Below are 22,739 nucleotides of genomic sequence, written 5' to 3' on the forward strand. Positions count from 1 at the left end.
GTCTGAGCAGGGTGCAATTAGAAAGCCAAATTACCCCTCTATTTCCTTACTATGTGAACTGCAGCAGTTTAGTCCTGTGTCAGTTTACTTTTTAACAGGGCCTGATGTATTTATAACTGCACTTAGCTGAGACCTCCTCCAGTGACAGCACCAGAATACCAGACATTGGCGGAGAGCCCATGTGTGTTGATGGCAATTGTTATCACGTCTTGAGGCCCCTGACTTTGATGGCTGTTGATTTCCTGATAAACCGCGAGCCTTTCAGAGCCAGACACTGAAAGAAGAGAGGAAGTAGGAAACAGAATTTGCAGTGCTTTGGGAAAAATTAGATTTTATGACTGCTTTTAGCCTTTATGGCCAGTGATTTTAATCTGGAGTCAAAAAAAAAATTAACCATTTAACATCTGCTCCTTTTGATAGAAAATGGGAGACATGATAATTGTCTTTTGAGAATGTTACAGAAATAAATGTTTTTTCTAAACCTTTTGACATTACTGTCTTTTAATGAGTCACATTTTGAATATAGCTTTAATCATTTATTGAAACGTCCTCGCAATTTAGAGCCTTAATTTGCTGCTGAACCCTGTCATAAATACATTCCTCAAGCCAATTTTTTAAAGCTGAAATTAATAATCTCCCATTATCGTTCAATGGGAGGCAAACTTTTAAGAAAGGTTAACTCTTCCTACTGGGTCCACCTTAAGCGCCCATCCACAGAACAGATGGTTCAGTGATTGATATACAATGGTGGCTAGACAATGCTGTCAAAACTCTCCAAGTGAAATCTGTTGAGTTGATGTTATTGCTGTTTCCAGGCTGCCCAGGATGTTTCTTCAGCTGCTCAGATTCTAAGCTCTGGAATTCCCTCCCTAAAGCTCTCCTTCCTTTAAGACACTCCTTAAAACCTACAACTTTGGCCGATCTTCTGACCATTGAATGTCACCTTATATGACTGTGTCAATTTTGCTTTAAACACTCCGGTGAAACATCTTGGGGTATTTTATTCTGTTAAAGGCATTATATACATACAAATTGTTTTTTTTAAATGGAATCCCTACAGTGTAGAAGAAGGCGATCTGGCCCATCAAGACTGCACGATCCTCTGAAAGAGCATCCTACCTAGGCCCAATTCCCCGCCCTGTCCCCGTAACCCCACACATGGCCAGTCCACCTAACCTGCGCATCTTTGGACTGTGGGAGGAAACCAGAGCACCCCGAAAAAATCCACGCAGACACGGGAGAACAGGCAAACTCCACAGTCACCCAAGGCTGGAATCGAACCCGGATTCCTGGCACTGTGAGGCAACAGTGCTAACCACTGTGCCGCCAGTTGTTCTGAACCAAACATTGACATCTGACATGGATAGCAAAGCGGTGACTTCTCAGGATGTCACTGACGTCCCTTCATTCTTTTACCACCCCTCCCCCACCATTGCTGGGAACACAGGCTTTTGATTGGGTGACTATTGATAGAATTTCTTGCAATACAAATTATCAACTATTGTGAGGGATTTAGGATTTCTGACCTGAATAATTAATCTTACTAGTCTGTTTCTGACTCAGCCACTAAAAGAGGGAAAGCTATCTTCCTCGACAGAACAGAGAACAGCTCTCACCAGGGGGAGATTACTCTTCAAGCTCTAAAATAGTTAAACAGCTTTCAGTTACGTTTGCATGGGATTTTACAGGTAAATCATAGGATCCTTACAGTGCAGAAGGAGGCCATTCGGCCCATCAAATCTGCACCCACCCTCTGAAAGAGCACCCCCACCTCGGCCCAATCCCCCATCCTATCCTTGTAACCCCACCTAACCTTTGGACACTAAGGGACAATTTTAGCATGGCCAATCCACCTAACCTGCACGCCTTTGGACTGTGGGAGGAAACCGGGGCGCCCGGAGGAAACCCACGCAGACACCGGGAGAAAATGAAAACGCCACACAGTCACCCAAGCTCAGTCAAATCGCCCATACTAAACTATTAATTTTTCAGCATGGATTCTTGTCTCCTAGGACTTTTCCTAATGAGCTTCTAGGTACATACACTTACTCAATGTAACACATACACAGTCATATTTTCAGTGGGATTATGGGAAGGATTCTGGGCCTGTTGGGGAGGTTTGGAGGGTTCTCGGGATACAAGCTGAATGTAGGGAAAAGCGAGGTATTCCCGGTGAATGAGCTGGCACAGCGGGTTAATTTAGGAGGGATGCCATTTATGGTAGCGAGGGATAGGTTTAGGTACTTGGGGATTCAGGTAGCAAAGGAATGGACGGGGCTCCATAAGTGGAACGTAACAAAGCTGGTGGAGGAGGCCAGGGAGGACCTTAAGAGATGGGATACACTGCACTTAACATTGGCATGGAGGGTCCAAGTGGTGAAAATGAATATTCTGCCGAAGTTCTTGTTTATCTTTCAGTCTCTCCCGATCTTTATACCAAAGGCCTTTTTTCGGAAAGTGGACACAATCATCTCTGACTTTGTATGGGCGGGGAAGGTGCCGAGGGTGGGGAGGACCCTGCTACAGAGGCAGAGGCAGCAGGGGTGGTTGGCGTTGCCAAACTTGCTTCATTATTATTGGGCGGTGAATGTGGACAAGGTGCGGCGCTGGTGGGAAGGAGAAGGGATAGAGTTGGTTAGTATGGAGGAGGAATCTTGTAAGGGATCTAGTTTGAGTGCTATGGTGACGGCAGCATTGCCAATGGCTCTGAGTAAGTATTCAGGGAGCCCAGAGGTGCAGTCCAAGGTGAAGATATGGAATCAGCTGAGGAGGCATTTTAGGGTGGAAGGGATGTCGGTGCTAACACCGCTGTGCGAGAATCATGGGTTTGAGCCGGGGGGGGGGGGGATGAATAGTGTATACAGGAGGTGGAGGGAAGTGGGGCTGGTCAAGGTGAGGGATTTGTATTTGGAGGAAGGGGTTGCCAGTCTGGAGGAGCTAGGGGAGGGTAGAGCTGCCGATGGGTAATGAGTTCAGGTATCTACAGGTTACGGACTTTGCACGAAAGATCTGGAAAGGGGTCCCTAGATTGCCGGGGTACACCCTGCTGGAGTGACTGCTGCTTCTGGATGTGGAAGGGGAGGGAAGAATTGGGGATATATATAAGTGGCTGGGGAAGCAAGGAGGCGAGTGGGTGGTGAAGATCAAGGAGAAATGGGACGCGGAGTTGGGAATGGAGATCAATTGGGGATTATGGAGTGAGGCACTGCGAAGGGTAAACGGGACCTCCTCTTGTGCAAGGATGAGCCTGATACAATTTAAGGTGGTGCACAGGGTGCATATGACACGGGCGAGAATGAGTGGGTTCTTTCAGGGGGTAGCAGATGAGTGTGAGAGGTGCGAGTGGGGGCCAGCGAATCATGCGCACATGTTTTGGGCTGGTGAAAAATTGGGAAGATTCTGGGCGGGAGTGTTCGCGGTCTTAGCCAGGACAGTGGAGGAGGAGGTGGACCCGGACCCTTTGGTGGTGATATTTGGGGTCTCAGAGAAGCCGGAGCTCATGGAGAGGAGGATGGCCAATGTCATGGCCTTCGCCTCTCTGATTGCACGGCGCCGAATTTTGCTGGAGTGGCGGTCTCATCTCCACCGGGGGACGCAGCATGGTTGGGTGACCTGTACCACTTCCTGCGGTTAGAGAAGATAAAGTATGAGTTAAGGGGCTCAGCAGGGGAGTTTGAGAAAAGGTGGGGGATGTTTGTGACTGTGTTTGAGGAGCTGTTTTTTGTGGGGGGGTGGGGGGGTTGATGGGGAGGGGGGGTGAAAAAGGATGAACATCTGTACAGGCTGTATAGCTGATTGTTGGGAAGAATGTTTCCCGGGGTGTTTATTTGCTGTATCTACTTTGATACAAGTTTGAATAAAATGCGTTTCAAAAAATATTTTTAGTGAGGCTTTAATATAAACATTTTAAAGTATAAAACAGATTTACAGGGTCTAAAAGAGAAATATACTTGTACATGGATATCCAGAAGCTATCTCTACTTGAACAAAGTAAGAAAGTCACGCTTACAAAGTCCAGGATGACTTGTTTGACAAAACAGGCAGGAACACAACTTTGACTTCACTCTTTTGCAGGAGAGAAGAGCGAGTGCTGGTTTCTTCGAATCTGTGCCTTCTTGTGCATTTTCCTTTCCTTTCTCTAGACTAGCCTGATATTCCCTAAGCAGCTTGGCTTAGAGATAGCTGTCCACATTGATAGATTTTAATTTTTTTAGGACTGTCATCAGTGTTTAATTGTGGTGCTGGTGTCAATACATCTTGAAATTTGGCCAGACTATTAGCCGTTCAAAGACCATGTTATCTCTGTGGGCCTCTTGCTAAGCTTTTACTAACAATGCTTATTAGTTCGGAAGAATTTATGCTTATCAAATCAAGATCCTGGAGTACAATTTATTCTCTTTATATTGCATTTGTTGTTTGGGATAGTTTGAACTATTTAAGTCTTATTCATAATGCCATTCCTTACATTTCTATCCCAAAGGGTATTACAGACTCTGAATAATAATTGCATGATATAGATTTCATTTGTACTATTTTGACTTCATACATGGAAAATAGAAGCTGGAGGAGGCCATTCAGCCCTTCGAACCTGCTGTCCGTGTGGAGTTTGCACATTCTCCCCGTGTTTGCGTGGGTTTTGCCCCTACAACGCAAAGTTGTGCAGGGTAGGTGGATTGGCCACGCTAAATTGCCCCTTAATTGGAAAAAATGAATTGGGTACTCTAAATTTTTCTTTTAAAAAATCTATAATCAAGGATTAATTGGGATCTTAAATTGGCAGTGGCAGGTCGAAGATACATATTTCCAATTTGTCACAGGACAGTCTTTGTCGTATACTCAATTTTTTTCTACCTTTATCTTTATTTTATAGTTTATATTGAGGACGAGAAGTTTAGTGCGCATCTTAGTGTCATGTTGTATCATAATTATAGACAGGATTAGTAACTCTGGCAAAACGGAACTATTTTAACAATAGTGATCTTCTTTCTCATTTTGCCAACTTGAGTTGTCCGATAGTTGAGGATTGCAAGTATGCAATTGCATTGTTTGATTGTTACTTATGTGCTTTTTCAGTTTGCCTAACATAAATGTGCTTGATATATTAAATTTTAAACAATGTATACTGCACCATTTTACAAAGACTGGAGTGAGACCCAATAGAGGCAAATCCAGTAGCTGAAACAATCGTAGGCATGGGGCTGGATTCTCCGCTTGGGAGACTAAGTTCCCACACCGGCGTGAAAACGGTGGTGTTTTACGCCAGGAAAACTGGTGCAAAACGCCCACTGATTTCCCGTTTTGTTGGTGGCTATCAGGGAGGCAGCATAGAGCTCGCAGCTATAGCTGCCGATACGGCCTGCAACATTTCTGGGTCCGTGGCCGTGCATGGGCACGGCGGTGGCCTGCAGTGGCCGCGCCGTGCTTCATGGCAGACTCAGCCCGCAGATCCGGACCACAAAAATAGTACCCACCTTCGACCGCTGATCGCCCCCCCACAATGCCCCCAGCCCTGGTTGAAGCTCCCCCTGTGGCAGTGCTGGACTGGGTCCGCAGCCGCCACGCTGAGTTCATGATTGGTTGAGACCATGAGCGTCCCACGCCGTCGGGAACTTGGCCGGTCAGAGACGGAGCATCCAGGGCGGGCCTCGGGCAATGGCCTGCGGCCGTGGATACGTGGTGCGGCGTACTCCTAGAGTACGCTGCTTTTCAGGGGGCGGAGAATCCGAAAACCGTTGCCGCCCCCGATTTCGCTGTCAAAACGGATTCTCCGCCCCGTCGCCGAACGCGATTTTGGCGTCAGGGATCGGAGAATCCAGCCCAAGGTTATCTGATTCATGCCTATTTGCAACAAAAAGATAGACTCATTCAAAGAAAAGGGAAATTGCTATTGACTCTTTGGAATGATAGAAGAACTGAAATGCCCAATTAAAAAAAGGTCCATAAATGTAAAAATAATGAAAATTCCACTGAGTTAAATTAATTTTGGTGAATTGTTTATCAACATTAATAAAATCTACTCGAGTCTGAAAAGGTTGAATTTAGGTCCATTAGAACTGAAATATTGGCGCCTTGGAGTACTACAGACAAAATTAACAGATGGATGCTTATTAGGACGTTTCTTTGGCATTTGGTGGGGGGGGGGGGGGGGGGTGGATGGTGGCTAAGCCTTTTAAAATAAGCAGATTAATCCTTGCAACAAAAAACAAATAAACAAAGGAATGTTTATGTGAAGCCATCAGACATTCATCCCATTCATCCCAATATTGCCAACTTTAATTTCACAGAATTGTTACAGAGTGGGAGGCCATTTAGTTAATCGTATCTGCATCAGCTCCTTGAGGAAATAATCCACTTTGTTCCATCCCCCCACCTTCTCTCTGTAAGATGGCACATTCTTCTTTTTCAGATAACAGTCCAGTCCCATTTTTGAACGCCCCAATCAAACCTGCCTCCACGACACTCTCAAGCAATGCATTCCAGGCCCTTACCACTCGTAGATTGATTCTTTTACTGATTAATCTAAATGTGTGCCCTCTGGTTCTCGATCCTTTCCCGAGTGGGGGCAGTTACTCCCCCCCTACTCTGTCCCGACCCCTCGTGGTTTTGAATAACTCTATCGAATCCCCTCTCAGCCTTCTATTCTCTCAGGAAAACAGTCCTCATTTCTCCAACCTATCTTCACAACTGAAGTCCCTCATCCCTGGAACTGGGCTGGTTTAGCACAGTGGGCTAAACAGCTGGCTTGTAAAGCAGAACAAGGCCAGCAGCGCAGGTTCAATTCCCGTACCAGCCTCCCCGAAAAGGCGCCCGAATGTGGCGGCTCGGGGCTTTTCACAGTATCTTCATTTGAAGCCTACTTGTGACAATAAGCGATTTGCATTTTCATTTTCAACTACTCTCGCAAATCTTGTGAATCTACAGACCGTATAATTCCTTGCTTTTTTCTTAATTTTACTACCATGTCTGCCATGTATAGCTGCCAAAAGCAGTTCACGGACAGGTTTTTTGTGATATTACCCACATTTCCTTTTTTCTTTTTCCAATTAAGGGGCAATTTTAGCGTGGCCAATCCACCTACCCTGCACATCTTTGGGTTGTGGGGGGTGGGACTCACGCAGACACAGAAAACTCGACACGGACAGTGATCCGGGGCCAGGATTGAACCTGGGTCCTCGGCGCCGTGAGGCAGCAGTGCTAACCACTGCACCACCATGCTGCCCTGATGTTACCCACATATCAACAGTGATTAATACAGCATGGTCCACCATGACATCAATTCAGGCCACAATAAACAGTAAAGCATAACGATAAAAGAAAAATACTGTGGTGATCTGAAATAAAAACAGAGAGTGCTGGGGAGAACCAACACATTTGGTAGCATCAGTGGAGAGAGAAAGAGTTAACGTGTCAAGTCCAATGTGACTCTTCTTTGGAATGCCATAAATTGCAAGTAATTTATAACTTAAGCTTGGCAAAGCCACAACAAGTCAGTCGAGTCATGCACTCCCCGCTTTGGAGACTGGTAGCAGCCATTCAGGCCTCACGATAAAGTACTTCTAGGCCGTTGAGAGTTTTAAACTTGTCTTGTATGTTGATTAATTATTGCAGTCTTTTGCAATGTTGAAATATAAGAACCAGCAGAAATCTTACATTTGGGGTGGATGTGTGGGCTTAAGGGGTGCTCTTTCCAAGAGCCGGTACAGAGTCGACGGGCCGAATGGCCTCCTTCTGCACTGTAAATTCTATGATTCCTATGATTTCGATGTCATCTTTAATATACTAACCCCCCCCCCCAAGTTGCTTCACAGAGGCATCATCAAACAGAATTTTACAACTACGTCAATAAGGTTTGGTCAAAAGAGTACGTTTTATGGAGCAACTTAAAGGAGGAGAAAGGCACAGAGAGGTGATAAAGGTTTTGGAAAGGGGGATTCCGGCCCTTCCCACTTGCGGGATCCTCCAGTCCTGCTGGTTGCGACCCCCTTCAGCGAGTTCCCCAGCAGGGGAGGGTGCAGGCCATGGAAAAGGCCATTGACATTGGTAGGACCAGAGGATCCCGCTACCAGCCATTGGCGGGCCACCTCTGCTACCACGACCTGCGCCATGGGGCGTGGGGGGCCTTATACTTGGTTGGTGACTGTTGCTTACACCGATCTTTCACGCAGTGTACAAGGCAGAGAAATGGATGAGGAAGATAAACAAATATGTGGGTCAGAGTTTATGTATAGCACTAATATCTCATCCTTTTATTATTAACATTCTTAGCATGCCATATAAGATTGGGGTTGGAGGAGGTTCAGATGAACGGGGAGGGTTAAGCTTGTCAGTAGGAAAAGATTAACTCACTTAGCCGAAGCGTTCTGCTAAATGTTAACTGATTGGCCGTAATATGTACCTTATGCCGTTTGTACCCTGGGAGGACACGGCTATGGTAGTTTAACAACAATGGTACTGGCATTACAACGCAGAGGGCAGGAGTTTTAAATGTCAATATGGAAGGTTAGAAGTTTGATTTCAAAGAAATAGAACAAATGAAGACTTACATTTGTACAGTGCTTTTCACAAACATCCAGATGTCTCGAAGCACATTACAGCCAGTGCAGTAGATTTGAAGTTATTCACTGCTCTAATGTAGGATTTACACTCAGCAAATTTCCACAAAAGCGAAGCGATAATGGCCAGATTATCTGTTCCTTAGGCATTTATTGAGGGACACGGTTTGACCAGGTCACCCGACTCCTTCGCTCGTCAAAATAGAACCATAGGATATTTTACATTGGGCCAAGCAGGCAGATGGGGCTTCAGAAAGACAGCACTTCAAGCAGCGAAGAACTCCCTCAGTACTGCGCTGGAATGTCAGCCTTGACTTTGTGTTCTAGTCCTAGAGTGGAACTTGAACCTGGATGATGTGTTGGGTGTTCTGGATCACATACAGGTCACCAACACTTGAAATAGTGCAACACTATTTTATTGAATCATTAACTGTTTAAACATACTCAGACTGTGGGTTAATACGATACTAGCTTTAACTAAAGACCTTTGCCTTGTCCTAACCAGTCGATGCACTCAGCACATGGTGAATGTCTGTGTTACAGGCTGTGAGCTCGGTCCTCCTAGCTAGCTGCAACTCGAATGAGCAGGAACTCTGATGCCCCCTGTCTTTATAGTGCGTGTGCTCTAACTGGTGATTGGCTGCGGTGTTGTGTGTGTTGATTGGTCCCACTGTGTGTCCATCAGTGTGTGTCTGCACCATGATATACTGGTGTATATTATGACACTGGAAACTCCGGATTGAAAGCCAAATGTCCGACTGAGTCACAAATGATGCACAGGTATTTGTGGCCTAATACTAAAGACAAATTGACATAAAGGCAATCGGGGAATTGAACCTGTCATTCCTATTACCTGGGCCACATGTAATTCTGAAGGTTTGATTTACTCACCTCAACAGGGGTGTCACCCACTGGTCTGAGAACCAACGGGCAATCCCTATCAGTTCCGATTGGGGGGGGGGGGGGGGGGGGGGGGGGAGGGAGGAGAGACCCGGCTCTATTCGCTGCCCTTCAAGCACATAAATGGTCACAGGTGGGTCTTTTCCAGGATTCAGGAGCCCGGCTGTAGAAGTCCTCGACACCAACAGCTGCCGGCCAATCAGAGGGAGCGGTGGCAGCTGTCAGCAATGTTCCCATCAGGGGCCGGGATTGCAGAGGGAGCCCAGACCAAAGGTGAGCGAGGGTGGGGTGGGGGTTGAGGGGTTTGGTCACGGGTAAGGGAGAGGAGGGGGGTGTCGAAAGCGAGAGCAGGGTGTGGCTTTCAGCACCATTCACCCTCCTGAAGCTCCACCCCTCGATTGGACACAGAGTGCCTGAAAACGGGCACCTACCTCTCAAACAGGCCACTCATTCAGCCAACCGGATGTGTTGGGATGCCTTCGCAAGGTGCGACAAAGCCACGTGTCTCCTGTTTAATCGAGGGGCCACCACTAAATGTTGTTGGGTTTACATATAATGGGTGTCCACTGGTTCACAAATGAGCCTAATTGACATTCCATCACCAGCGGCCAGGATGGCCACATCAACCATTCTACCCACCGGATTAATAGGAGGGGACTGACGTGAGGCCTCTCTGTGTTAAGTGGGCCCGGTCATCGTGGTTTCTGCTGTGACAGGCTGGATTTAATTCAATCTGAAGTGATTGACTCTGAATGTCCTCTTCAGTAGACAATGTCTAACATAATCAATCGCATGCCACATCCGGGATTTTCCACTCCGGGCCCAAGTCCCGTGGTAGGGATGGAAAGCGAGAGCGTTTCCCTTTGCGGGATACGGAGGGAAATTCCTCCAAATCATGCAGTGCTGGGCACGTTAATTACGTGATGATTTACACAGCGGGGTGGGCAGGGTGTTGGGTGCCCCACCATCATATCCAGGCGCCATATTTGAAAGGTGCCCAAACCGCTGCTCTGCGCGAACCTGAACAAAGGTCTAGGAAATGACCTGGAGAAAGCAAGCTGCACTCAAAACCCAGATTCAATGACGCATCCCTGGAGGTACTGCTGAATGCAGTACAGCAGAGGAGGGGCTTCTTATATCCCAGGGGTGGAAGGAGGAGGCCCACCTGTCTCGCCAACTCTGCATGGGAGAGAGTTACGAGGGTTGTGAGTGTGAACAGTACACACCAGAGGACAGACGTGCAGTGCAGGAAAAAGATGAACCACCTCATCCGTGCCATCAGGGTTAGTAAACCCGATTGAGGTATTGGAGCCCTCAACAGAGTGGCATGTGTGAGGTGGAGGAGTCTGTCCACCGCTCTCTGATGAAGAGGAACCGACATGTGCGCACATGAAGGTCTCCAATGGGGAGGGTGGCCGATGTCATGGAGACCCTTGCCCAGCAGTATGACAAGTTTCGACCAGAGATGTTTGCAGAGCTTCACTCCATCATAGTATCCATGAGGATTCACAGTAGCTACGTGAGCGGGTGAAAGGGCACATTGTCCTCCATCCGGGGGCCCATTCTCCTCAAAGGGACAGGCAGGCACCCAAAGGGAAAGGCAACGACAGGAACCCCTGGGACCTCCACTCAGGGCTCTCAGAGGGTGTGCGACTCCTCAGAATCCCTCATGCTCGGCCTCTGTGAGAGCAGAGGGTGCAGCTGCATCAGGGTAGGGGACCAAAAGTAAGCTGGGACCCTCCAGGCTTTAAGGAGGTGGAGGACGCCATCAAGGACAACAGGGTATAGAGGTCAGAAAGTTTTTTTTTTTTTAATTTAGATTACCCAATTATTTTTTCCAATTAAGGGGCAATTTAGCGTGGCCAATCCAACTATACTTGCACATCTTTGGGTTGTGGGGGTGAAACCCCGCAGACACGGGGAGAATGTGCAAACTCCACATGGACAGTGACCCAGAGCCGGGATCGAACCTGGGATCTCAGCGCCGTGAGGCAGTTGTGCTAACCACAAGGCCACCGTGCCGCCCGGAGGTCAGAAAGTTGCCTCAACTCCTGCTGTGGAGGTTAGGAGAACAGCCATATGCAGTCACATTATACTCAAAAATTAAGAAGTTATAATTCCACGTGGTTTCACAGGTGAACGATAATCATTCATATTTATACAGTTTCGGACACATTTTTACTTCAATATGGTTTGATGTGGTTTCATTTTGATTCCTATTTGTTAAGCTGGTATGCATCCCTTCTAATGCTCGCAACGCCGCCCCCCCCCCCCCTCCCAATTAGGGAGACACTCTCGACTGGGCCCATGTTCCCCGGAATCATGTATGTGCAAGAAGGCAAAAGTATTTGCCAGGGCCCATGTGAGCCATGTGCAAGGAGCCTCCTGCACACAGTGAGCCTTTGCCATTCACATGCCCATCTGTTCCAACAGCCTAGCATTGTCAATATTACATTCTGGGGTTCTCCTTCAGTTGCCCAGTTGAATTGATCTGTAGGTCTGCCCACACTTGACAACCTAACTCCCATCCAGCATCTCAAGATCTCCACCATTAGGTTCTGGATAATTGTGAGCAGCCATGGTTCGTATTACATTCAAAGTGCAGTCCAACATCTTTACCCCACACCACCCCACCTCAAATAATCACATGACCACTTGACCTTCCCACAGTTACCCTTGAACCCCACCCGCACTGCCCTCTGTCCCATCCAGGTGGATGACCACGTCCCCTGCTTCCCCGAGGGGCCCGCCTCGCCCACATTAAAATAGACAATGCTCTACTTCATCCTACCGACCCCCATAATCTGCTTTTACTTACGTATCCTCTTCAACAACACTCAGAGTCCCTTCACCCATCATCGTCGAACCCTCACCCTCACTCTTTCACACAACCAGCTCACACCACCCCCTCACCATCCCTCCCTATCAACAATTTTCTCAGTATGCTCCCAGGGCGTATACATTGACAGCGCAGACCCCTCCCTCTGAACCCCTTTCCCTCACCTCTACTGCCGGTTCACAGCTGCACACCCCCTACTGCTCATTAACACCGGCACCCTCCACTCCGACTGCCCGTACTCCAGGACAGCCCTTACCACCGCTCCTTAAAGCACCTCACCCATTGCTTGACCCCCCCCGCAGCACCCCACTCTTTCCCCTACCATACCCCCCTGAGGCCTATACACCAGCCTCACCTCTTCTAGTCTCCCTTCCCCATCTAATTGGTCCCAGATATTCCAAAGCAACCAGTGAAATGCTTCTGAAGTGCAGTCCTAGTTGGCAGCCCATTTACACACAGCAATGCCCATAAATAGCAATCGGTTAATGGCCAGATAGTCGACTCCCCCCCCGTGCAGCATGGTAGCACAATGGGCAGCACGGTAGCACAGTCGTGAGCACAGTTGCTTCACAGCTCCAGGGTCCCAGGTTCAATTCCCGGCTTGGGTCACTGTCTGTGTGGAGTCTGCACATCCTCCCAGTGTCTGCGTGGGTTTCCTCCGGGTGCTCTGGTTTCCTCCCACAGTCCAAAGATGTGCAGGTTAGGTGGATTGGCCATGATAAATTGCCCCTTAGTGTCCAAACAAAAGATTGCGTGGGGTTACTGGGTTCCAGGGATAGGGTGGAGGTGTGGGCTTGGGCTGGTTGCTCTTTCCAAGGGCCGATGCAGACTAGATGGGCCGAATGGCCTCCTTCTACACTGTAAATTCTGTGACTCTATGACCCTCTGAATCTCTACTGATCCTCTGACTCCCATATGACCCTCTTAATCCTCCAAGCCCCTCTGATTCCCCCGTGACCCCCTGACTCCCCCGTGACCCTCTGACTCCCCCACGACCCTCTGACTCCCCCACGACCCTCTGACTCCCCCACGACCCTCTGACTTCCCCACGACCCTCTGACTCCCCATAACACCCTGACAACCCAACAATACGCTGGCTCCCCATAACACTCTGACTCTCCACTGACCCTCTGACCTCCCTGACTCCCCCTGTAACTTGACCAGGCCAGACCCGAACCCGCCACCCACCACTCTGTCAACTACTCCTTGCTACCCTAAGATCCCTGCCACCCACCCACCACCTTGGCACCCTATCCACTTACCTTACTTACACTCATTCACATACACATTGAAAAGCTGTTTAAATGTCTCAAAGGTTTTCCGTGTTTTGACGAATGAAGACTTACCAACGGCTGGAGCTGTAAGAAAGGGCATGGCTGGCTCCCCTGACCAGCCTGAACCACGAGGAAGGACTCTGTGAACTCCACATTTCTGAAGAGGCCCAGTTCCGAAACTAGGGCCAGAAACGCGGAGTCCCATCTTAATGTTAAAAAATAAGTCCGACAGTGACTGCCGCTCCTCGGATGATTTGGCCGATTGTTTTTTTTCCGAAGGATAATAAAATGACATTGCTGTGAAATCTGGTGACTGACTGATTGCAATATGTGTAGGTTTGACATTGATTGGGAACATAGATTGTAATAAGATACAAGGCTGTGTGTTATACGCACCAAATTTTGTCACATACTCCATGCTCATATTGCCATTGTGTATCGAATAAAACTGTGATGTGGAACGTGGCCAGCTATCAGAAGTATTCCACACGTGTGGAATATTACTCTGGCCTACTTGTTTATGCCAACGTAGCCTGCAGCCAATCCTCGCAGCAGTTACTGGCACTCCGCACGATTTCGAGGACTAAAAATAAACTTCATTCATAAAGAGCCACATGGCTATTTAATAGATTTCTTGTAAAAAAGCATGTGCAGGTTGCTCAAGGTCAACTCTTTATGGGACTGATGGATATTCCATTTGAAATTCAACAGCTACTTGAGGTGCAATCATAACAAAAACAAGAAAATGTTTGGTGAGGAAAGACCTCATTTGTCCCTCCAGCACCCCAAGTCACTCAGCCTCTCATCCAATTATATCGCAAATTCTCTGAATGTTTTTCTGTCTATTTATTTACTGAAAAGATTATTCTAAAATGGTGTTGCGAATGCGCTCCTGCTAGGCAAGGCCGGGATGACGTTTCTGTGCTCCAAGTCATTTCTAAAGTGCCGGAGATTGCAATGTTTTTAAGTCGATCCGTCGATATTGGATTTCACCATTTCCTTCAAGATCACCCAAAATCAGGGACAGAATTTTATGCTCCGGCGAGTTTTTAGATGGGGGGGGGGGGGGGTTGGGGGCACGGTTGGGTACTTGAAATTGTAGGGATGAGATTTCCGCTGGGTTTCCACCAGCTCCAAACACACAGCGATTTCATGCTGGGGCGGACAAGATTTCAAATGGAAAGCCTACCCTTGCCCCCAATTGCAGACCTTAAATGACCAATTGTTGTCCACTGTTGGGCCATTTTCCGCCCAGCCAGGGTGTCCATGAACGTCCGTGGGGAAAGCTTGAAACAGAACGGAGGCCAGTAGTAAACACAATGCTCACCTAATGGCGGCAGCCATCTGCAGGGCGTGCAGATCACAAAGTCAATCAGTCTGTAAGACTGATTTGGCATCAGCACTGGTATTTTGGAACGCTGCACTCCAGTCTACTTCCTCTTTTAACCTGGCAGAGCCGGGCAGGATACTAAACAGCAAGAGTGGCGAGACAAACAAATGGCTGGAAATGTTGTGACTCCCTCGATGCCCCTTTCTACATTGGTGACCCACAGCCATGATGGCAGCAGCATGAGCTTCCCTGGCACCAAGCTGAGATTGCCTGGCAGTAGGCCGATTTCCCGCTGCTGCTCCCAGATGCTGGGTGGGTGCTGTCTGTGCCGCGATGGAAGCTGAGGCATCAGTCATCAAACGTTGCATCGTGATTCGCTTCCTTCCCCAGCTGGCTCATTTCCCCCAGCACGCATGTGCTCAGTGTCTCACCGTGTACAGATCCTGCATCTGTGCTATCCTCTAAATTATGTGCAGAGCCTATGGGCATGATCTATCGGCCGCGTCCCACGCGAACCGGGGCACGATGTGGCCGGGAGATGCCGGGGAGAGGCCTCTTCTTGGATTTACCTGGCTCGCCACGCCTCGGGAGACCTAACGGGACCTCGTGAGACATTGCGATCTATTTGGCAAATCGAAGTAGCCAGTCCCACTCTAATATGCGTTCACCTGATTTACCCGAGGCTCTGGGATGTAATGATGTCGCCTCGGAGGCCTGAGGCCAGCGCCATTCAGTACTGGTCCCCACAAACTGGGACCAGGTGGGATGCAACTTCGGTGGGTCTCCCAGGGGTTCGGAAGCCCCCAGGTGGTTGGCCTCTGGGATGGGTGGCATCCTGGCACTGCCAGCCCTCCAGTGCCACCTGGGCACCCAGGTGCCAGCCTGGCAGTGCCAAGGTGCCAGATTGGCATTTTTCCCAGGAATCGGCCCCAGGGCTGCCCTGCCCGTGTGAGGGGAGGGGGGTGGGGAAAGAGTCGGAGGTTTCCAGTGGACTTTTGGCTCCTCCTGTACTGCCTGAGGAGCTTTGAGCGATTTATTATCTGAAGTGAGAACATGACAAGGAGAGGGTTGTAGTGACGTGAGACGAGGAAGTGAGCAGTGCTTGCTGACTCCCATCTATTGCTCGTCAGTGAGAAGCATTTGGCGGTGAAGTAGATGTGGGATGAGAGAAGAAGAATGAGGTAGGTGAATACCCTTATTTTCAATCATTTCAACCCTGTAGATGGGCAGGCATGGACATGGACATAAAATTTACAGTGCAGAAGGAGGCCATTCGGCTCATAGAGCCTGCACCAGTGCCTGGAAAGAGCACCCTACATGAGCCCACACCTCCACCATATCCCCATAACCGAGTAACCCCACCTAACTAAGTACAATTTAGCATGGCCAATCCGCCTAACCTGCACATTGTTGGACTGTGAGATGAAACGCACACACGGGGAGAACGTGCAGACTCCGCACAGACAGTGACCCAAGCCGGGAATCAAACCCAGGAACCTGGAGCTGTGAAGCAACAGTGCTAACCACTGTGCTGCCATGCCTCAGATGTAGCCCTGCCTATAATAGTCAGCAGCATCTCATCCGTGGGGATTAAACCATGCAGGCACATCTCTCCCCCTGCAATTAATTCCTGCAGTCTCCTGTTGATCGCCACGTTCTCCTGTAAGGAACCGGGAGGTGAGTCAGCGAGTGTCCTGCAATACTTTTGGGTGACGTGGCTATCATGGTTGAATAGCTGGCAGTGTGTGCCAACTTTGAGGTGTGGCTGTGTAGATTACACCAGTGCTAAGTATGTACGGGTGAGGTGAAGTATATGAATGTTAGATATGGGTAATGATTGATAGGGATTGCTGGCAGCTAATTACTGAGGGGTGTAGTGAAATAATCAGCGGATGAAGCTAATGGTATGACACGGCATTTGAAGATGCACACATTGATCTTGACAACTCATGTGAGATCATTAAACTTCTTCCTGCACTGGATCCAGGTCCCTGGAGTTATACTCCCGGCATTTACCTTTTCCTCTTGCCTTGTCCTCTCACTGGGCGGGGGGCAGTCTCTCATACTCACTGAAGATACAGAATGCCGCCTCTTCGCTCTGCCTCTTCCAGTACAGCATCCTAAATCTCGATGTACACACTCTCTTCCCAATGTCAGCTGTGATAAACCTCATGAGAACCATGGAGAATCACTTATCGATCTCCCTGTGGGGCTCATGGAGTACAAGTTCCCATGGTAATGGGCAGAGGTTGGGACCCGTTACCAAACCCTTTAAATGCCATCCCAGACACAGACCTGGAATTCTATTAGTCCCGAGCTGGGACACTTGTGTTGTACGCTGCAGGTGCGGATTTACGTTTGAAGTAGGAATAAATCTGTTTAAAACGTCCTCTTCATGTCGCCTGGGTTACTACACTGGCGATGAGGATAGGATTGGGATTCTGGATGACCTGCTTTTAAAAAAACAACTCCGATAAGGAAACCTATGAAGCGAACTTGGCAATGCCACTATCTGGGAGACTCGAGCCGTATGATGTGGGCATAGAGGACTGGCCCAGTACGCTGAAATAAAGCGCTATTTATTTTATGCAAATGGCATAAAAGATGACGACTGACAAAATGCAATCCTTCTGACCATTTGCGGAGCCCTGACGTTTGGCATCATTCAGAGTTTGACTTACCCCGGCCGCCCTGGACTCAAACATTTTTAACGAGCTAGCAGAATTGGTGGAAAACCACTCGGACTCGAGATCAATCGAAAGTCTTCAGCGCTACAGGTTTAATATAGCCGGAAGAATCCCTGTCGAACCTGTTATGCAATTCCTGAGCAGGTTCAAGAAACTGGCTGGGCACTGTACATATGGGTCATCCCCGCCGGAGGTGCTCCGGGACCAACTGGTGTGCGGGATAAACAATGTTGCGACACAGAGTAAACTGCTTGCAGAACCCACCCTAGTGGACTTGGACTGGCGGCATGTTAGCACAGTGGTTAGCACTGTTGCTTCACGGCGCCAGACACCCGGGTTCAATTGCCGGCTTGGGTCACTGTCCGTGCAGAGTCTGCACGTTCTCTCCGTGTCTGCGTGGGTTTCCTCTGGGTGCTCCGGTTTCCTCCCACAAGTCCCAAACGACGTGCCTATTAGGTAAATTGGACATTTCTGAATTTTCCATCCGTCTCCTGGGCAGCACTGGCAGCAAGAAATCCGATTGGATTGGCAACAAATTCTTAAATGCGAACCGGTGGCCAATACAAAGTAATTGAGAAATATCCTGAGGTATTTGAGGAAGGCCTTGGCAAAATCAAAGGAGTAAGGGCAAAAATCAACATAGACTCAGATGCCCCAAATACTTAAAAACAGCAACGGTCCCCTATGCTTTGCTCACCAAGTTAGAGGCCGAACTTGGACGATTGGAGAGCCTTGGCATCATATGCCAGAACAATCTGTGGAATGGGCTGCACCAGTAGTCCCGGAAATAAAGTCCGACAAGTCAGTCCGTCTTTGCGGAGACTATAAATTAACTGTCGACAGAGCCTCCCACCTTGACCGTTTCCCCATGCAGCGAATAGAAGAACTCTGCGCAAAACTGTTTACGATGCTTACCAGCCTGGACATGACGCCACGCGACCCTCCAGCTGGAGCTCGATATGGCATCCAGAAAATATGTCAACATCAACATCAATAAGGGATTATACGAATACACCCACCTGGCTTTCGGAGTCTCATCGGCTTGTGCCATTTTCCAGAACATAATGAAAAATATCCTTCAAGGGTTGCCTAGGATGGCAGTGTACCTGGATGACATGTTAATCACAGGGGTCACTGAAAAAACATCTGCCAAACTTGGAGGAAATCCTACGGTAATTATCCAATGCTACTGTCCGTCTCAGAAGGAAAAAGTGTGTGTTTGAGGCGGGTGAGGTAACATGCCTCATTATCGCGTTGATAAAAATGGCCTGTACCCTGTAAGGGCAAGGGGACAAAGTAAAGGCCATAAAAGGGGAACCCACCCCACGAAACATGATGCAATTGAAATCGTTCCTAGGCCTCATCAACTATTATGGGAAATTTATCCCCAACAGAGCCGTCTCATTGGCACCTCTGCACACATTGTTGAAGAAGAATAGGGCAGCGCGGTGGCACAGTGGTTAGCACTGGGACTGTGGCACTGAGGGCCCGGGTTCGCATCCCGGCCCTGGGTCACTGTCCGTGTGGAGTTTGCACATTCTCCCCGTGTCTGCGTGGGTTTCTCCCCCACAACCCAAAAAGATGTGCTGGTTAGGTGGATTGGCCACGCTAAATTGCACCTTAATTGGGATAAAATATAATTGGGTACGCTAAATTTTTTTATTTTTTTAAATTGTTGAAGAAGAATCAGAAGTGATTGTGCCAGGTGCACCAGGATGCGGAATTCATATAAATGATCAATAAAATATTGACCCTTCCCTCCCCCTGACCACATATCTATTCTCCCACAGGCTCTTCATCCTATGATACTGGCGACCGGAGAATCGACGCCGGTCGGGGGTCGTTGAAAGCGGCCGCGGCGGCAATTCTCCACGCTCGACGGGCCAAGTGCCCACCAAGTTACGCCGATTCCCGCCGGCATGGTTTACAGATGGTCCCACCCGGTGCAACCTCGACGTTCTGGCTGCGGGGTCCGTCCTGGTGGGGGGGGTGGGGGGATCAGACTCCGAGGGGGGGCCTCCAGGGTGGCCAGGCCCACGATCAGGGGGCGACCGATCAGCGGGCGCACTCAATCCGGGGGCAGGCTTATATTCCTCCATGCCGGGCCCCTGTAGGACTCCGCCATGTTGCCCGGGGGCCAGCACGGAGACGGCAACCACGCGCATGCACCGGTGCGGAGACGGCTGTGGCGCGCAAGCACGGACGGGTGCCGGCCGGCGCCAGAGCAGCGCACAGCACTCCGGCGACATTATAGCCCCCAAAGAAGAGGAGAATTACTGGGCCTGGAGGCCCGTTGATGCCGGCGTCACTCACGCCGGTTTTGACGCCGGCGTCTACATTTGCCCGCGATATCGGTGAATCCCGGCCCTTGGTTGCATCTTGTTTTTTAATAAATTTAGAGTACCCAATTCATTTTTTTTCCCAATTAAGGGGCAATTTAGTGTGGCCAATTCACCTACCCTGCTCATCTTTGCGAAACCCACGCAGACACGGGGAGAATGTGCAAACTCCACACGGACAGTGACCCAGAGCCGGGATCGAACCTGGGACCTCAGCGCCGTGGAGCAGCAGGGCTAACCCACTGCGCCACCGTGCTGCCCTATGGTTGCATCTTATTAAACTATTCATTATATATATTTCTCCCAACTACTCAGAATCATTCGTATTAGTGTAATCACCATTGATGGGATTATTATTTATGTTGGATTTACCCCTTTTATAAAATAATGTTTGGAGCCAAATTTCATGGTGGGGCAGGAAATACCTAATCATAGTTGTTCTACTGCAAAGCACTGAGCATGCTACTATGGATTTCCCCGATCCTATTTCAGTTTGCTTCTTAAATGCAAATATGCAAGCACGGTTTACCTGAAAGAATATTGGCATCTGTACAAAAGACTTGTTTTACTCTGGCTTCTCGGTCTGAATTTCCTTTTACTGTAGGTGCCACAGGGCATTAATGCTTGGAGGTGTGTCTGGCTGACACACCCATCAGGAGCACAGCTCACGCTCCAGATACAACCAGCTTCACTTTGCCGCACCCAGTACTGAATGACTTTAGGTGGAAGTTATAATCAGTGGAGCACTGTTAGCGAACAAAAACTCTTGATAATGATGAACTTTCTTTCCCACTCCCAGAGGAAGCTCCATTATAGTTCATTTAAGGAGCCTAAACCTCTGTAAGACGAGCCCCTTAATCGAAGAAGTACATTGTACGTGCCAAACACACTTGACCTCTTTATTTCATTCAGCAGGACATCCACAGCAGTCACTGCACAGCACATGTTAATTAAAACAAGATTTAATTGTATTACTATTGTTATTATGGTCAGAGGCCTGGTCTGGTCCCTGAATGGAGTTTCAGATCAAGATGCCGGATTCTGAATCATCAACCATCCTGCTGCTGTTATCCCCATGTAGATACATCACAGCTTAAATATCCAAACGTGCTTTTGTGACCTGCAAAGTATTTTGTTACGGGCTGCAACGTAATGCATTATTTAACGCAACTAACCCAGAACACCACAGAACGTGCATAATGTTCCTGCCATTAATAAAATCCTTTTTTTTTTGAATTGCACAAAAACCACACAGGAAAATCCTGTAATTTTTGGGCCCATTGCCAAACTGCAGTCAATACTTTTGTCTCGCACTGCTCTGAAATGTGTTTTGCTATTGTATACGATGGCTCGACCAAGCAGCTGCGATATGAGATGTCGCTCCTTGTGCCCATGGATCTTTCTGGGGTTTTTTTTTTTGAACATTAAATCCAGATCACAATTCTGGGATTTGCATCTGCGCAAAGTATAAGGCAGACCACCTTTGATGAAACAGATACAATTATGAAGTGTGAATAATAACATTCATATTACATGCCTTAAAGAAGCAGTCATTTTGCTTCAGAGGGACATATTATTGTAGTTAGGTTTTGTGACAGTCAGGTGAGGTATAATGTTACTGAACTTGTTTTTAAAACAAGGTTAACTAATTATGAGGGGCAGGGGTGTCTGCTACATTGCACTAGTGCATTCAGCACAGCCTTCTCCAAATCAGTCAACAATAGCAAAACGTCATTGGATTTTTAGCGCTAAACACGCTCAACGCAAATCACGGTCCAATGAACTTTTGTGTCAATCTGAAACATTCTGGTGGTTCAAAAAATAAATAAATTTAGAGTACCCAATTATTATTTTTTTTACAATTAAGGGGCAATTTAACGTGGCCAATCCACCTAACCTGCACACCTTTGGGTTGTGGGGGTGAAACCCACGCAGACACGGGGAAAACGTGCAAACTCCACGCAGACAGTGACCCAGGGCCGGGATTGAACCTGGGTCCTCAGTGCCATAGGCAGCAGTGCTAACCACTGTGCCACCCGTGAGGGGTGGGTTTAAGGGAGGGTGCAGAAGGGGAGGGGGCTCAAGCAAAGGGGGCCGCCACGCGATCAGCCCAGAGCAGCCTCCAAATTGCAATTATGTACTGCTTATTATGTAGTATGGGAGAGAGATTGGGGGTAGGCGGTAAGGTGACGTGACGAGCGCTCACCCCCTTTTAGGTGTCCCCCCCAACAGAAAACACACCCACCAGGGCACATGACATTTAGCCGAGGTGCTTAAAATTCAGCCTTCCATCTATCGCTTCGGTGCTGTTACTTTGTGCAATGCACCACTGCCATCTTGCACAAATTCTCATTTCAAAGTCATGAGCCAACTCTTAAGCTTAAAAAAAATAGGGTTGTTAATAGAATGATTTTTCACAGAGTTGGTACCTTCATTCTACAGGGGCCTTAATGCTTTGCTGGTGAATGAAAAAGCAGCCAATTAAAAGGAGCATTCTGCTTCCACATCAATGCTCTTACTACACCCACCCACACACTTGTCCTTTTCTGTTTTACTCTGAGTGCCAAGCCGTGACATCCACTGCAGTCACCAGTACAGCATGATCTCTTCTGCGTACAGAAAGCACAAATCCTGTTATGTTCCCAAAAGGGTGACTCACTTCCTAGCAATAATCCAGAGATGCCATTTATTGCTTTTCCACCAATGTGAAGAGAGTGTCTCTCATGGCAGATATCAGACACCGCCTCCCCCTGGCTGTCCATTAATCAGGAATTGTTGCGAAGTGTACACACTTGTGGCCGTACAGCTTGTAACTGGG

The 22,739-nt window shown here is 48.3% G+C and overlaps 1 long non-coding RNA gene across 1 annotated transcript in view; it reads right to left on the bottom strand.

The window, feature by feature from the left end:
- LOC140391569 (uncharacterized) overlaps positions 1-8,862 on the bottom strand; it is a 197,158-nt gene extending 188,296 nt beyond the window's left edge. Inside the window, exon 1 of the long non-coding RNA XR_011935109.1 lies at positions 8,544-8,862. This is a non-coding gene — a long non-coding RNA (uncharacterized lncRNA). The remainder of the gene's footprint in view (positions 1-8,543) is intronic.
- Positions 8,863-22,739: the final 13,877 nt, after the last annotated feature.

Source organism: Scyliorhinus torazame, chromosome 15 (genome assembly GCF_047496885.1).
Source record: "Scyliorhinus torazame isolate Kashiwa2021f chromosome 15, sScyTor2.1, whole genome shotgun sequence".
In the NCBI taxonomy this organism is placed as follows: Eukaryota; Metazoa; Chordata; class Chondrichthyes; order Carcharhiniformes; family Scyliorhinidae; genus Scyliorhinus; species Scyliorhinus torazame.